The following is an 18,467-nucleotide window of genomic DNA, read 5'->3' on the forward strand; positions in this document are numbered from 1 at the left end:
TACAATTTGTGGATAGTATATGAACAAAAGCACGTGTGTTAAACATTACCACTGCAGAAGAAAATATTTTTTATGACTGGAAAACTTTAAACTTTAGTAATGGTGAGGATCATTGCTTTACAGAAAAGATCACTGCATGTAATATTTATTCACATCTGACAATGAAAGTCAGTGTTTTGTGACTAATTCACTTAGTAAAAATTGAGTACTGTATACTCGAGCAGAATTAAAAAGTAAACTGGTCATTAGAGTTTAGAAATACTCTATTAGAAAAACTATATGCTTTGGTTGATTTCTATTTTACATTAACATATGTAATTATATACTCAAAGAGTTTGAATATATTAATGTTAAGTATTTTCATTGCAAATTTAATTTGCATCTGGTTGTGGTTTTCTAACAAGTTTGTTATTACAAATTAACATTGCTGCCTCTCACAGCATTTCACACTTGAAATATCTGTGAATTGTGTTTTGAGTCCATCAAACTGGAAGTTTGTGGTTCAATATTAACCCTTTCTTCATTTTTTTAAATTAAAAGTGTTCTTTCAATATAAGAGACATACTTAAAAATAGAAAACTTTTATTTGATGATAAATATTTTGTCTCAAATATAAATCTAAAAATGCAACATTTTGGTTAATAAAACATTGAGACTGTTAACAAATCCATGAGTCAAATGGATACGCTGAGCAGTTTCCTTCTGTACTTTTGGCAGTTGGATTTTATTTAGATTTTGACTTCTCCCAGGATTGCTGCTTCATAAGTTAGACTCAGGGAAACCAATCCACCTAGTTTAAAATAAAATGACGTTAATTCCCAATTTTTTAAAGAACTTCATCCCTTCTCAAATCTTTTCTTTGTCAGCCCCAGGACTATTAGTCAACACTCATTGAAAGGAAATTTTTATCATTTATGGCTGGTAGTATCTCTCTTTATTGCGTTATAACAAATCAACCTGGCTACAGTTTTGCACTGGGATTTTTTAAAGGATAATACACATGTACTTTTTCATCCACATCTAGAAATTACATTTGATCAATGAGAACAAAATTTGTAGACAAAATTGATACCATAATGCTTTGGTTTGCATTAAACTAGAGCAAGACCCCAGCATCCAGAAAGTTTCTGGTTAGTGATTAAGTGGAGCACTGTACCTTGGAACCGGAGAGAATTCATGTCCCAAGCATACAGCAGACCCAGGGCCCTTCTAAACGCTTCCCTGTTTGGAACTTTTCTCCTCTGGTCTCTCTTCCCAGCTCTGGTCATGAAGGTACTGTCTGCTCCTGACAGTCCATGTAGACTTGATATTGGTGGGAATCTTTTGTTCAGCCAATGACAGTCCTTCTGTGGACTTCTATTCCTTGTGTTGGCCCTTCTGTGTTACTTGCGTAGCATTCAGTTCTCTCAAGCTTGAGTGCCATTGTGTAATGGACTCAAGTATACCAAAGCAGGCCTTCCAATCCTCTGGCCTCATGTAATATAGAAATAGACTTAGACCCAATGTTTATCAACAGCTTTTATAACCTTTGGAGTTACTTAATTGCAATGCCTTTGTTCCCCTATTGGTTAAGTATGGACAGTTGAAATGAAATTATATTTGAAAAAATGTCCAGCTTAAATCTAAGAGTTTCAGAGTATTTTCAGAGTACAGTATTTTGTTTTCACTGACATCATTTTTAAGGTAAAGTAAAATAGGTGACCTCCTTCCCTTACATATTTCAACTGTACCAGAAAACAGAATAATACAAACAACACCTATCTCCAATGTACTTCTCTCTATGTACCTGTCTCCAAGACACATCAAAGCTATCTTTGCTTCAGCTTTTAAAAATATATACTTTTTTATGTTAAAACTTCCTGTGTACCTTTCCATCTCTCTTTTTCCTCCCTCCCTAACCAAGGTTATTCCCATGCATGAGTTTTAGACCTACTACATTTGTATGTATTTATAACATTGCTTGCTTACTTAAAAATCTGTCAAAATACCATCATTTTTTTTTTAAGTAAGCTCCATGTCCAATGTTGGGCTTCAGTTTGCAACCTGGAGATCAAGAGTCACATGCTCTATTGACTGAGTCAGCCAGGCACCCAGTATGTATTCTTTTTAACTAAAACATTATGGGGTTGTTTTGTTTTGTTTTTGTTTTTGAGATTCACTCAAACTAATATATGTTGCTTTGGTCCATTCCATTCCTTTGGTCCAATACTACAATGGTGTAGTATTCCATTAATGGATATACCATCACAAACTTCACTTTTTTATAATGTTTGCTATTTCAAATGAATGCATTGTGAAAATCTCATACATGCACCGGCTCTCTCTCTAGAATACCGCATAGAATTGGAATTGTGGGGTCATAGTTATGCCTATTTCTAGCTTTAATAATAAATAAATATCACTAAATAAATAAATATCACTAAATTGCTCTTTTAAATAGTTGCCCCAATTTACACAGCTACTGGCAGTATGTGAGAGTTTCTTTTGCAACTGTATTGTCACCAACACTTGCTAAGTTCAAACTTAACAGATAATTTCCCACTTCACCTGGGTATAAAGTGGGGACTCATTGTTGTTTTAAATTAGATTTCTCCAGGGCACCTGGGTGGCTCAGTGAGTTAAGCTTCTGACCTTGGCTCAGGTCAAGATCTTGAGGTTTGTGAGTTCAGGCCAAGTCCCGAGTCAGGCTCTGTGCTGATAGCTCAGAGCCTGGAGCCTGCTTGGGATTCTGTGTCTCTCTGTCTTTCTGCCCCTCCCATGCTCATGCTCTGTCTCTCTCTGTCTCTCAATAATAAATAAATGTTAAAAAATTAAGTTAGATTTCCTTAACTGTTAGCAAGACTGAACATCTTTTTACTGTTAAATGTCTGGCTCTCCTTTTGCTATGAATTGCTTGTTCTTATATTTTGCTTGTTTTTTTATTTGGGGTAGCTTGTTTTTTCTTACTGATTTATCAATCTTTTTTATTCTGAATTCTAGTTCCTTATTTGTTGTTTGCTGTAAAAATATTTTCCTGATCTGTAGCTTCGCCAAGCATTGTTTATGGCATCTCTAAAAATGTGTAAGTTTTATTTTTTTTAACTGAAATATAATTGACATAAACATTGTATTAATTTTTAAGTGTACAGCATGATGATTTGATATATGCATATATTTTCAAATGACCACCACAGTAAGCTTAGTTAATGTCCATCACCACATATAGTTACAATTTTTTTCTTGTGATGAGAGCTTTTAAGATTTACTCTCTCTTTTTTTAAATTTTGTTAAATGTTTATTTATTTTTGAGAGAGACATAAGACACAGAATCTGAAGCAAGCTCCAGGCTCTGAGCTGTCAGCACAGAGCCTGATGTGGGGCTTGAACCCACAAACTGGGAGATCATGACCCAAGCTGAAGCTGGGTGCTCAACTGACTGAGCCACCCAGGTGCCCCTAAAATTTACCCTCTTAGCACCTTACAAATACATAATACAGAATTTTTAACTAGAGGCATCATGTTGTACATTACATTACATTCCCAGGACTTATTTATCTTATAACTGGAAGTTTGTACATTCAACTCCCTTCACATATTTCGCCCCATCCCTCCCCCCCCCACACACATACACCAGTCTGTTCTCTATATCCATGAATTTGGGTTTTTTCAAATATCCATATAAGCAAGAGTGTTTTTTTAATAGAGTGAAAAATGTGTTTATCTTTTCCTTTAAAGTTTGAGCTTTTGTCACTTGATTAAGAAGTTCTTCCTTAGCCTGAAGTTATGTGTGTATTTACGCATATTTTCTTTTAAGTTTCATAAAGTTCTTCTTTGCCTTTAATCTACCTAAAATATATTTTTGTTTCTGGCATGATGTAGAAATCTATCTTTTCTCCCAAATGAATATCTACTTGTCCAAGCCCCATTTATTAAATTGCTCATCCCTTCCTTATACTTTTAAAATGCTACCTCCATCATTTATGAGATCCATAGGTACATCTGTGTGTCTCTTTACTTTTCATTGGGATATTCTTGGACCACTGCAATGGAGTAAAATGCTTTATGTCTTGACATCTAGGAGGGTGAGTTCCCCAACTGTAGTCCTCAAAATTGTTTTAGTTATTCTCGGCCATTTGCTCTTCCATATGGATTTTGGTGTCAGTATATGTACTTTCTACAAAGTAGAAAAACAGTTTATTAAAAAAAAACTTTTTTGGATGCTAATGTCCTCAAATAACTTTCTTTGGAATTTCAAGCTGGAAATATTTATTTAACATTTTCTCTATTTAATTTTTGGATCTTTATTGAAATACATTATGCAATTGATATTATTCTAACTTCAAATCTGCTGCTGAATTTGGCTGCCCTGAATTTTGGTGCTCAGAGTTTAAAAAGTTAATTTCGTTTTTTAAAAAACAGCTGACCAAGCTGGAGAGCGTTTGGTTGCAAAAAATGAGGGTTTGTTTTCTTAAGTAGCATTTGAATTGAGATGTTGAGGTGAAGCTAGGTAATCGCTTTCTTTTCTCCTTTTGTCATTAAGTAGAGATAGAACAATGGGTGTTATTTGAGAGCTGCCCTTCTAACCTTTGCTGCTCTTAAAATGCCTTCAGGTCATCACAGGTTTCATAGTGGTGTTTCAATTTTTTAATTTAATGTTTAACTTCAGAGAGAATTGGTTAGAAACATTTACCTTGTTGAGTTACAGGGAAATGGTTAGATAATGGTGTCTATTGGTGATGATAAGGGATTTCATAACATGTTTATTTTGGGGACTGAGTAAAAAAAATAGGATTGACAAGTTTTATGTAGTTGGAAATTTACTTTGAATTATTTCGTCCTTAAAGACATCAGAAATGAATTTTAACATTAAAAAGTAGGAAGATGTCTGGAGCTTTGATTTTTAAAATGTATTCTCCATTATACAAACTTCCAGAGCCCTTCACTGAATATGAGTTTACATCATAGTTGCTTCATAAATATTTTGAGGGATTTTTTTCTCTTATCTCAGTGCCTTTGTCCAGTGGAAGAAGAAATGATACTCAAAGCATTCAATTCATTCGCTTCTATGATTTACCATAAATTGGCCCTAAATGCTTCTGTGTATACCTATAGGGTGTACAGTTTCTGTTTCAAAGTCCTTATTTGTCTCAGTTTCTCATCCATTTTCTGGTATGAACCTTACTAAGCCAGGTTCCTCAGCTGTGTGTGATTGAGAGAGAGAGTCATTCTCCTTGGGAGCATTCAGCAGGATTACTTATTATGGTGTATGAGAGTTTTTCCTTTATTATAACGTAGTGGTCTTAGACTTGTTGGTTTCTGTTCTTTTTGTGTTAGTTGTTTTTGTTTCTGTTTTTTTTCCACATTCAGTAAAGACTAAGATAAGCTCGGTCAGAGAATTCCTCTACAGGTATCCATAAGAACATACGGTCAAATTGAAGATAGTTGCTCATGTATGAATTCGCTCATCATACATATATATACCTACATTGCAAATAGCGTGACCATAACATTTATGATCCATAGCATGACACTGTTGAGAGTGAAAGGAGGTGTTAGGACCAAGGAACACAAACCAGGGTCTTCCCTGGCTACCCGTGCAGCTCTGACCACTGGCTATCACGCTTCCTATAACCAGGAAGTTTTTTTTTTAATAATCTAGTTCACTCTTTCAGGCTGCGAAAGGAAGGGAAAGAGTTGATTAGAAGGAAGGAGGAGGCGTCTGTATAGTCACTGCACCTTTTAATAGAAAACAAACACCCGGAGACTGCAGGTTTATTGGGTGCTAAGTGTGCCTGGCTGTAATCTGCTGGTTTCATTGAATTCGCATACCCTGTCTTGGTCCTCCTTTTCTAAAAATTGTGTCTCTACTTTGTTTCCTTATTATTCTTAGATATTTTTGGCGGAGGCGGGGGACGGGTGGTGCTGGAGAGATATAATAGGCATGTAACATTGTATTAGTTTTAGATGTTCTGTAGATATTTTTAAAAATTTTCATTACCTTCTGCATTTCTTTTATTTTGGACTGGTAATATTTCTGGCCCTAGTCTTTGCTACTATTTTTCTTTTTTTTATAGTTACAGTAATTAGATTTTTAGATCATTCTCTAGGCAAAACCTGTTAGCCTTTTTTTTTTTTTTTTGACCAATGGAAAAGAAGGCCTAGTAGCCACATGCTTTTCATTCCTATCAAATCGCTAACATCATAGATTTTGTAGGTGGGTTTTTTGTTTCTGTTTTTGTCTTTTTGGGATTCAAAAGACTCTGAAAGGAACACAGACTTTCAACTCAGATCTGAATCTTGCTAATTTTTGACGCAGCAAACAGCTCTGCGTGCCTGTATCCCAGCACACTGCAAAGCCGTCTCCAAATGGAGAATGAGTGGGGATGGAGGGTGATGGATGGAGGAAGGGGGGTGGGGGAGGCTTTCCTTGTGTTGGCTGTATAGACTGTTTTGGAAAGAGTCATTTTGTTTTTGTGGGTAAGGTCTTCCCCACTTTTCTGAAATCTATACCTAAAAGTACAAAATATGGGAGTGTGTGTTTGCTGATAGTCAGATCAAAGGTTCTCAGGGGGCTGGACTACCTGAAAAGGGAAAGGGGCTCCGGGAGCCCTCTAGAGCCTGACCTCTCCATTCTCTTTGTGAGGGAGTATTTGATGGGCAACTGGATAGAGAGCTGCTGGCATGACCTTCCCAGGTGCTGCTGAGATGGAATGTGTATCTGTGTATGGATATGGTACTTTGAGCTATTTGAGATAGAAAAAAGACAGTAACATATACACTAACATAAATATTGAAACAGAGTGTTCACCTTTCATCAGAGCCCCTTGGTTTAGAATCCTTTTGTCCAGCAGCAGAGAATTGTAACTATTAACTAATATTGTTTAAAAGATTGGCATTTGTGGCACAAAGGTAAGTGTAACTTACTTGAGTAACTTCTTCACCCTTTACAAATATTTACAGGTCGAAGGAATATAGTTTGACAAAAGAGCCAAGTGATTTTGCAGTGTTTTACTTTCTGGTTTTCCTACAGTTCAGGAGATAGCTTATCTGGGGAGAAAAAAGAGAAGGTTTTGCATGTGGAGGGTAATGGATTATTTTTAAACCTCATTCCCTTCCCTTAAGGGTTGTTGCTGCGTTGTTTTTAAGCTTTTGGAAACATAAAATCTGGATGCCTTTTTTGGTTTTGTTTTGTTTTGTTTTGTTTTGTTTGAGGGATGCTGCCGATAATGGTTAACAGCATAACACATTATGCTTTTATGAATATATTAAAGCACCTTAAAATATTCTATACATTCTGGCATTGTGATTTAAAGTAATATTATTACTTATAAGTAATATTCTTAGAATAGATGTTTATGTCCTTATGGGCTTATGAAAATAATTGTTAGAAATGCTGTGTTTGTGAAAAAGAGAACAGCCTCCCCAAAATAAATGTTTTTATGGAAACAACAAACTCCTTGCTAGGTTTATGGTTCTTCTAATAATGTCATTAGTTGACAACAGGACTAATACCTTTAATTCTCTGGTCCCTTTGTACAGTTAAGTACTGGCTGGAATCTTCTCGGGCTGAAAGAATGACAAATTCAAGAAGTCTTTGACAGTGTTTAAACACCTCTTATCAAAACTTAATTTCCATGAATGATTGATTTTGGCACTTGATGGAAGCCTGAAGAATGTTCAATTACCCCATTTTCATGTGCTAATGAAGCCGAAAGTGACTTAAGGGGATTTCTTTACACTGTGGCAGCCTGTTTGGATATGCACATGACTTCTTAGGTTTCTCTCCCAGGGTTTGTCTCTACTAAATAGTTGTCTTATTGAGTAACTGTGGCTAATCTGTCTGCTTGGCCACAGGCCTTGGCCTTCCTCTGTAGAGCGGACTGTAATTAGCAAAGCTGTCAAACCAGGTGTTTAATTTCAAGAGAACTTATTTTATATAAGTCTTCCAGTAACTTGCAGAATCAATGAGGTTTAGGTTTTCTGTTTGTTCAGAGGCACTCCTTGGATATTAGGTTTTGAGTAAAATCGATACGGAAAACATTTTAAAGTGGGGAAAAAAAGCAACTTTCAATTCCAGACTTTGACTTCAGAAGTTTGACCATTTAATTCAATTTTTCACACACTGCACTCGAATGGTTATTAAAACACTTACTCCAATCTTGGCTGGAATTACAAAATTAAAGGATTTCCTGTCCCCTTTTTTTTCTGGGGGGATTGAATGAGGGAAAAGAAAAATAGGAAAATACTTAAGATTTTCTCCCCTAAAATATGTGCTGTTGGTGGATTTAAATATTGATGATTATGCTACATGCTCTTTTATAATCATCTTCAATATCATTTTGGTAACAAAACCCCCAAAACTTCACCAATACATATTCTTCTGGATTGACACTCCCTTGGTGTTTATAACTGTGGATTCCAGAGGTTACTTCTTTAGCTTCTGAAGACTTCTGAAGCCTGAAATAAGTCACAGGCTGGTTTTGTGACCCCCAGATGAGCCACTTCTAGCCTCTTAAGTTCAAAACAACAACAGTCCTCATCCAAACTGCTTATTACTTCCTTACAGGTTCCGCTTCCTTCTAATGAAGGTGTCTGACTCCTTGGAGCATGGAAAGTGCTGTGTTCCCAGGAGATGAGATCCTTGTTTAGANCTGTGGATTCCAGAGAGGTTACTTCTTTAGCTTCTGAAGACTTCTGAAGCCTGAAATAAGTCACAGGCTGGTTTTGTGACCCCCAGATGAGCCACTTCTAGCCTCTTAAGTTCAAAACAACAACAGTCCTCATCCAAACTGCTTATTACTTCCTTACAGGTTCCGCTTCCTTCTAATGAAGGTGTCTGACTCCTTGGAGCATGGAAAGTGCTGTGTTCCCAGGAGATGAGATCCTTGTTTAGATTGAGATGAACGTGCTGTGTGTAAACACTTAAGCCTCTCCTTATGGGTATGTTCAGGCTCAGCCCAAACCAATGGTGTGACTTCTCTACGTGGTTGGTTACGGACTCCTGGCACAATCTTTACTTTTGTGCAAAGGGGAAAACATGTCAAGGGAAAGAAGGGGCTTTGCTTCCTTAAAGGACCCCTGCCTAATGAGCAATTATGGGAATTTCATCAGGTTGCCTTGCGCAGCCAGCCTCAACTCTGATGAAACTGAAGCTGGCGATCCTCTGAAAACATCATTTAACTTCAGTGTCACGTTGTCAGCTGTTTGCACATAGAAGACGCTTCTGTTTCCTCCACCCTCACGCTAGTTAGCCCAGTCCATCTCCCCATGAAAGAAAAAGAGGGAAGAAAAAAGACCATTACCAGGTGTCAGCAAGTATCCTCAAAGTATCCTCAGGGCCTGGGGGAGGGGGGAGGGAGGCTGCACAATGGAGAAATTACTCTCCTTTCCTGCCTGGGAGGGTAAGGCATGTCCTGGTCCTGGCCACCCCCTGTTCTCCATCAGCTGCCTGTCTGCTCCCCACCCAGGCGCTGTGTGGCAGCGAGGAGAGAGTGTTCACTTGGAAGATGGCAATCCTGCTTATGCCTTCTGTACTTTGACAACAGAGCAGAGTCCCCTCGTTCCCCAAGCCAGGGTGTATCTTAGTAAGTTCACCTAACTTTGGTGTTCAGTAATTGCTTCTACCACTTACATATAACCTGGGAGGTACACTAACAGATGATAACACACTGCACTCAAATGAATGATTATTACTTGCATTCTCCCCCGTGTTATTTCCCTGGGGTTTGTCACAATGAGATCTGACCTATTTTTCTCTTTCTTGGTGATTTCTGTAATTTTTCTGAGTTTGTGTCATTGCTGCTTACTTGACATGTTCTTTATGAGTTGGTGAATCACAAATTATTTGACACAAAACAGCCAGTATTTTTGTTACAATGCTGTTTGAGCAGATCATTCATGTAAAATGAGCTACTAATACGGTTTCCAAATTACACAGAAGATGAGAGAGGGTTGGGAACTAAAAAGTTAAATTCAAAACTGATTTTCTTGGTATTTTTATTATTTTTTAAAGTTTATTAAGAATATAATCTCTTTTTAGTAATCTCTGCACCCAACATGGGGCTCGAACTCACAATCCTAGATCAACCTCAGACTGAGCCAGTCAGGCTCCCCTGATTTCCTTGGCATTTTTAGATGTTTACATTTCTTCAGACTTTTAAACAAAGGAGGTAACATATACAGTCCCCACATTGCCTAGATTTTTCTCTGCTTCTTTATTTCCAAAGACCTTCTCCTACTGTCACTCCTCACTTGGGCTTGCCTACCCATTCCATTGCACTAGTCAGCCTTCTTTACGTTTTCCTTTTTGTTTTTTAATGTTTATTTATTTTTGAGAGAAAGACAAAGTATAAGTGGGGGAGGGGCAGAGAGAGGGAGATACAGAATCCGAAGCAGGCTCCGGGCTCTGAGCTGTCAGCACAGAGCCCGATGTGGGGCTCGAACTCATGAACTGTGAGATCATGACCTGAGCCAAAGTCAGACGCTTAAACCGGATGAGCCACCCAGGTGGCCCCCATGATGTTTTCCTAAACTCAACTATTAAATGACTCTCTCCAGCTCCAAGCTCTCCCAGTAACAGTGCTTCTTTCACCATGGTATCAGCTTGAGCTTCCTGCTGCATCAGAGGCTACACCCTATGACGCCTGTCTTCTTCTCCATCGTACCCCTTTCATTCACTGGGTGTTTAGTGAAAAATGCACCAATTTGATGAAATCTCATCTATCTCCAGACCCTATAATGGCTTTACATCATATGCAAACTAAACTTCAAACACCTCAATCCTGCATTCGCTTTAAAGCCTGTTGCAAAATGGCCCCGACATTTCTCACAGAACTCATACTAGTGGAAATGCTCTCCTGGGCTTACCCTCCTTCCTGTCTTGTGCAGGGCTGGCACCCCCCACCCTCCTTACTTCTGTAACTGTGCCCTGCCCTTCCTAAATCACACGTCTTTTGTTCTTAGTGTCCTCTTTATAACGTCGGTGGTCACTGAGTATTTACTAAGTGCCTGGTACTGGGGATGCACACAGAATAAGTCAAGCAGTTCCTGCTTTCTAGGATTTTCCTCCCTTCCCTGACTGGAGGGCAGGAAGGGGTAAGCTCTATCAGGTAACATCTGAGTGTAGGAGGGAAGGTGGGGGTGTTTGATGGTACCCTTTTCCTAAAGTAAAGGCAGAGGCTAGACACTGGCTGTCTATTCATCCCTGTTTCTCTAGGGCTTTGCCTCGTGCTTTGCTTAAAATAGATGTGTGATTGATTACTGACAATCTCTTTCCCATCTTGTTTGCCTTGTCTTCTGCTCCTACCAATACCTCCCACCTAGAAGTCCTCTTCAACTCTGCCTTTCACCAAGGTCCAGATCAAGTACACCTTCTCCAAGAGGTTATAGCCAGTACATGGGCCGACATTGTCTTTCTCTCCTGAAGACCCCAGAGACCAAGTGTAATTCCTTTGTGGTGGTGGCCATGTTCTCCGTGTGTCTGAGTCTTTGCCTTCCGCCATGCCAGCTTCTCTTGTCTTAATCACTGCCGTCACCCCCCTAGAACACTTGCATGGGGATTGTTATGCTCTTGCTTTTGCTTCTCAGCATAAAGTAAACTCACTTGGACAAAAGATATTTGAAGCAAGGAAACTGGACAAATCCCAAATGGATGAAATACACTTTAATTATATATATGGCAATTAATTAGGTTTTCAAATGTTGCTCATATGCTTCAAAGCAGATTCATTGCTATTCCATTTTATAGTGTAGCAAATACTAACATGGATTTTTAGGACTGCTTTATTTTTCTTCTGGTCCAGAGAGCTGGATCCCACTAAAGAAAAAATTTGGAAAGGCTATAAATTTACTTGGGTGAGTTGTTAGGCATTCTTTAGGCAAAGCATTCTCTGAAGGTTATGTTTTGTTTTGATTTTTCTACGAACTCCACTCATTTCAAAAACTCACACATATTCAGAACTGTAGTAAAGGAGAAAGAGGGTACAGAAAATATATCTGTATATATAAATAGGGAGGAAAGAAAAAACTACAGGTGGAGAATCTAGAATTAATGAATCGGGTACAAATATGAGAGAAAGCACTGAGATAACAGAAGGAGCTAACAGAAGGTGTCGGAGGCCAGAGAAAGTTGCTGAACTTCTGCTCTGAGAAGGTTGTAATGATCTCCTCCCTCCTGAGTATCTGACTCACCATTATGGTAGGTCAGAGTCAACAGAAGTTCAACAGCCCACTCAGAAAGCAAATGGGTCCCCAAATATGCCCAATCCTCTCTATGGAGGGTGGTGAGGCATGGAGAAACCCTTTGCAAACTAAGTCAGCTTGTATAATGAAGTCTCACAGCTTGAGATACCCAAGAATCTGGCAGGACACTCTCCTACAAGCACTTCTAATCCTTAATGTCTTTTCATTAAGGAACAGAACCCCTTTCTCAAAGAAAAGTTTGCTCGGAATCTCAATCAATAAAATATATATGTGATAGCTTAATACTATAAACAAGTTTTTATTTTATGTATTTAAATTTAGAGCATTTGTTTATTTATTATGAGACGAATCAGTTCAACACTTTTTGAAACCCAACTATGAAATCCATGGTTTTGACTGATAATTAGAGCCTTACATCAGCCAAGTAATTTCTCTATGTTTTGTGTTTACCTTGTCAAATCAGTCCATTTCATGAAAGTATTACCCAGTTGGGTTCACTTCATGTTAAGGCTAACTAATTGTATTATATCCATCATCAAGTTTGTTTTAAATTTCTAGTTTTAAGGTCAAAAAAGCACCCAAGCCTGCTTCAGATTCTGTGTCTCCTTCTCTCTCTGACCCTCCCCTGCTCACACTGTCTCTCTCTCTGTCTCTCAGAAATAAATAAAACATTAAAAAAAATTTTTTAATAAAAAAACAAAAAAGCACCCAAAACATACAAGTGCTAAAACCAGAGCTACCTACACCATGCCTGCCACAGTGGACCTGTGTTATCACAGTATTCTCTGTCATGTCAGGGGTTCATTTGTTATCGGACGACTCCCTTTTGGCAGAGAATTTGTGTGGGTCAAGGCCTCCAAGCTCTTCCTGGGACCTCACTGAGCTCAACTTGTAGGGACTGGAGGTCCATTCAGATGGCCTTACACGCGCGGACTTGATCCGGGCTACATTTTTAAAAAGAACCATGCAAGGCAAGTGGCCTTATAATCAGTAATGGACACCTGAGGATTTTAGCTGTAGCCACAGAATAACAGCAGACACAGGCTGCAAGGTTCAGTTTGAAAACTGTTGCTCTAGTACATGTGGCTCTGCTAATCCCCATATAGTATAACTTCTCGTCTTTCCTGTCCTCTCTCATTGCATCTTTTTGTCTTGGAGCGTTCTCTTCTGTTTACTTTGTTTAGCTTTCTATTTCTGAAGAATTAAGTTACATTGTTACAGATATTAACCAAGATGCACAGAGGCTTCAATTTCTCACTTTTTATAAGAGATTCCCAGAGGTAAGTCTCCAAGAGGAACCTCCATGCAGCACCTGATTTTGGCCTGGCCTGTGAAAGGGAAGTTGGTACCACACCAGGATGTCTTGATGTTGACTATGGTTATCTGAAACCTGGAAAGGCACTTGAGTCCTTTTTTTCCCACAAGACTTGAATCCTTCAGTCATTCTCCAAATGGAGAATACAGGACTTGTTTGATCTTGCCTTTTTGGGATAGAAGTAAGGGGATGGTTTTTGAGTGGAGTAAGCCCTGTACATGTGAGGAACAGGGTACTCTAGGCCCTTGTCTTTGACCAGCAGTGCCCAAGGACACAAGAACTCCCTCAGTCTCCCCTGTCTCACAACCCAGATGGGCATTAATCCCTTCACGTGGGCTCCATTATCCTTGTGACCTCATCTAAACCTAATTATCTCCCAAAGGCCCCATCTCCAAATATCATCACATTGGGGGTTAGGGCTTCAACATATGAATTTGGGGTGAGGGAGACACAATTCAGGCCACAGCAGTGGGCCATCGGCTCTCTATCATAACTACTCAACTCTGCTGTGGTAGCCGGAAAGCAACTGGAAAAAAATAAGTAAATATGCTGAAATTTGACTTTCATGAACTTTCATGTGAAAACTAGTCACTAATTAGTATTCTTCTTTTGATTTTTTTCGAACCATTCAAAGATGTAAAAATGTCTCTTAACTCATGGGCCATACAAAAACAATCAACAAGCCAGATTTGGCCTCTGGGCCATAGTTTGGCAGCCACCCCTGTCCAGCCCCTTTTGCTTCTCTGACCTTCTCTCCTCACCACTGTCTTGTCTTCACGAGGCCAGCCTCACTGTCCTTTATAGGCTCTTCCTCTATCCCTAATCTCCAGGGGCCTGCTCCTCTCTCTTTAGTGGATTTTGGTCATCTCCTCACAGGGGCCTTTCCCGCCTGTCTAAGAGAACTTTCTTCTTCCCCATCCTGTTTCCCTGCTTTATTTCGTTATCTCATAGCTCTTGTCACTGTTTAAATCTAAATGTCTATCTATTTATATCTTTATTGTCAGTGTCTCCAGCCAGAATGCTAATAACTCCATGAGAACAAGGGATTTATTCGCCTGCCTTGCTCACTGTTGTGTCCCCAGTGTCTAGAGACATTTCTAGGACATAAAAGATGCTCAATAAAATACAGGAATAAAAATATTGAACAAATGAATGACTAGAATGAACGCAGATGCTGAAGTGTAACATTTTTTTAAAGTCTGAAACCAGATTATTCTAGTGTATGTCATCTACCTTTGATATATAATGGCTACTATCACCACATTTCTGAAGTTTGGATTTTTTTTTTTTAATAGGAACTTAAAAGGCAACAGTCAGTTTTCTGGTGACAGGTGTCTATCTCTTGTAATAGCTAAAGTTGTCAATTATTGAGAGCAAACTAGTTTGGGAAGATGATAGACTAGGTTTTGCTTCTTTTGTCTTTCTTTTTGTGAGATGGACTGAGAAGGAGGCCTAGGGATAAATAGGTTCATAGAGTTCAAGACACAGTGCCCTGGGCCGCTGAGCAAATTTCCTTACATGTAAAAGAACAGAGCCATGCCCTTGGAGTCTGAGTAGTGGTCATCTAGAGGCCACCCCCACCCCCAACCCTAAGCATTCCCCTTTTCTGGGACGGATAACTCAAAGGTGGGGAGGTTTCATTTCTTCCTTTCTTTTACAAGGTGGTAATCTCTTAGCTGCCTATGGAAATAAGGCTGCTTTGAAAGAGGAGCTTTGCACATTGTAAACTTTTCCCCCCGGGGGCAAGTCAGCCATCCTTAATGCTTCTTGAAATTAAAATTTCTTCTCTCTCTCTCTCTTTTTCTTTTTAACTTTTGTTAGCAAAGAAGAAAGTGAACTTCTCTGCACTTGTGAAAAAGTGCTACTTGGGTAAAAAAAAAAAATAAAAGGTTTGTGTCCTTTTCCCTTACAAATGTGTAAAATCATCAGTTTGCCTTAAAACATTTCAAGCTGTTCAACGTTTCAATGAAAGGCATGATGCTCAATGATGAATTTTGTGTAAGAAAGAGGGAAAGATGAGAATATCTATTTGCATTTGCTTCCGTTTGCTACAGAAGGACGCGAAGGATAAAGAACAAAGCAGTCAGGATGGTTTGTGGAGGACAGGTGGGAGTGTGAGGGGCTGGTGGGCGGCGACGCTGAAGACTGGACCTGGGGTGAGACTCTTCCTGAATATTTTTAAGTATCATTCTGGATTCTGAATCATGTAGTGAATTCCCTATCCAAAAATGTAAAATAAAAATAAATAAAAATATTAATTCCAAATTCCTTTCGCTCAACTTATTTTGATCTTTGCATTTACTCTTCTAGTGTTTTTACCCCCTTTTTCTGAGGGAGGTGTGATTTTTTTTAATGCGGTAAAATACATATAATATAAAATTTATCATTTTAACCGTTTTAAGAGTGTAAATCAGTGACATTAGGTACGTTCACAATGTTGTGCAACCACCACCAATATCTGTTTCCAGAACTTTTTCATTATTCCAAACAGCAGCTCAGTGCACATTAAACTCTGGCTGGTAAAATTCTATTCTACATTCTATTCTATTCTATTCTATTCTATTCTATTCTATTCTATTCCATTCCATTCCATTCCATTTTATTTCATTCTATTCTGTTCCATTCTATTTCATTCTACTTTCTGTCTCTGAATTTGGCTATTCTGGCTACCTCATTTAAGTGTAATCGAACAATATGTGTTCTTTTGTGTTTGGTTTCTTTCACTTAGTATAATGTCTTCAAGGCTCATGTGTGTTATAATATGTATAGAATTTCAGTTGCTTCTCAGCCTTTTGGCTAAGATCAGGTATAACATCTGTTCTTATCAGAATATCATTCCTTCTTATGGCTGAATAATATTCCAAATGTTTCTACCACATTTGGTTGATCCATTCATCTGTTTGTGGACATTTGGGTTGTTTCTACGTTTTGGCTGTGATGACTGATTTTTGACTGCTTTCTTAACACCATGGCAAATATTTATTACTTACATGGCAAGTAGTTCTTTGCATTTTTAAGTTCTTCCCCTTCGAGACTATGAACTCTGAAAGTAAGAGCATTGTCTGAAATATCTTATCCATCTCTATATCCTCAACACCAGTAGAATAACAAGCAGTCGTTTAGTTAGCATTTACTAAATGTCTGCCTGCTGAATGACTAAATGGTGCATTGAAAATGAGTCTTGAGGGGCGCCTGGGTGGCTTAGTCGGTTAAGCGTCCGACTTTCGCTTAGGTCATGATCTCGCGGTTCGTGGGTTCGAGCCCCGCGTCGGGCTCTGTGCTGACTGCCAGCTCAGAGCCTGGAGCCTGTTTCAATCTGTGACTCCCTCTCTCTCTGACCCTCCCCTGCTCACGCTGTCTCTCTCTCTCTCCTAGAAATAAATAAAAAACATTAAAAAAAAAAAAGAAAATGAGTCTTGAGTTTACTTCATAAAGGACAAGGGAAAATCTAAATGGTTTTTGTTCAGCTCCATCAGCTGTGAAGCAATGTTCTTATTTATTTGGAGTTAGTTTTAAGTTAAAGCATGTTTTAGTTGATGGGAAGTAGCTGCAGAAGTGTAGCCGTTTTCCAAACACAACATGGCAGCCAGAAGACAATATTAATGAACGTGGGCGAATAGAAAACACTCCTGCACTTTGTGTGTTTGAGTGTGGGTATGTGACTCCACTCTGAACTGATAGTGGAGGATGACCCAGGCACCAATACCCTAGCCCTGCTGGAGGGCACCATGTGAAGAAGAAAGCAACCAAGTTTAGAAACAGGCAAAGTGAAGCAGTCACGGGGTCTGGAGTAAGTTCACACAGTTGCTTGGCTAGTCTGACCCTGGGCAGATGTCCCCTCATCTCTCAGTGATGGATGATGCAGCAGCTTTAACCAAGCTGAACAATCCTGGTGCCAAGGCCATCTGCTAGAGTTTGATTTTGTTTGTTCATTTGTTTGTTTGTTTTGGGTGTTTTTTGTTTTTGTTTTTTTTTTTTTGCAAAGGGACCCTGAAGGGCTGTTGATTTAGTGGCATGCCCTCGTGTTTCTGACTCTGTCAGTCATGGTGATGATGTGGAAGCTGGGGCAGATGAAAAACCACCCTCACTTTTGGAATGAGAAATAAAGCCTGTGGTGAGCTGAGGAAGAGGGGAGGGGTGGGAGTGGGAAGGTTCTCTGTTGTTTTGAATGTGCGTGTTTTGCTTTTGGAGAAACGATATTGAACATGGTGGAACTATAAAGCTCTGCAGAACCATACTGATGGTCTAGCCCAGCTTCTTGGATTTATTGGTTAGGAAATTAACAGATAAGGTTGCTTAAGGAGGTCTTCTATGACTATATTACTCAGGACGGTAGTTCATCTGAACTACTCAGCCTTTGTGAAACCATTTGATCTTCTAATGATAGCTATTCCTCAAGAGAACATCATTTTTTTTTTTTTTTTTTACAAAACAGGAATCAATACACATTTAGTTCTAGAAAATGAGGTTTTCTAGTAATGGAATATATAGTTACTAAAACAGTTTTGTTAATGTAATGATTTATAGTTTTATTTATTTATTTAGAGCACGAGTGGGGGGGCAAAGAGGGATTAAGGGGAGGGGGGAGAGAGAGAGAGAGAGAGAAAATCTCAAGTATCTCATGACCCTGGGATCATGTCTTGAGCTGAAATCGAGTCAGACACTTAACTGACGTAGCCACCCAGGCACCCGTATAGTTGCTTTTTTGGTTTTTGGTTTATTTTAGAACAGAATTAGATTTACAGAAAATTGATAAGACAGTACAGGGAGTTTCTTCTGTTATTCACATATTTAGTATGTTAACAAACTCACTTGTTACAATGAGTGAACCCATATTGAATAGAACCCATTATTACGTTCTATTAACTAAAGCCCATACTTTTTTTTTTCAGATTTTCTTAGTTTTTATCTAATATCCTTTTTCTATTCCAGAATCCTATCCAGGATACCACATTACATTTAATATTCATGT

The 18,467-nt window shown here is 38.7% G+C and overlaps 1 pseudogene; it reads left to right on the plus strand.

Moving 5' to 3' along the window:
• The first annotated feature begins 16,271 nt into the window (after nt 1-16,271).
• Nucleotides 16,272-16,388, plus strand: LOC144244727 (U2 spliceosomal RNA; annotated as a pseudogene).
• The last annotated feature ends 2,079 nt before the right edge of the window (nt 16,389-18,467 follow it).

Source organism: Crocuta crocuta, unplaced genomic scaffold (genome assembly GCF_008692635.1).
Source record: "Crocuta crocuta isolate KB4526 unplaced genomic scaffold, BGI_CrCroc_1.0 scaffold147, whole genome shotgun sequence".
Lineage (NCBI taxonomy): Eukaryota > Metazoa > Chordata > Mammalia > Carnivora > Hyaenidae > Crocuta > Crocuta crocuta.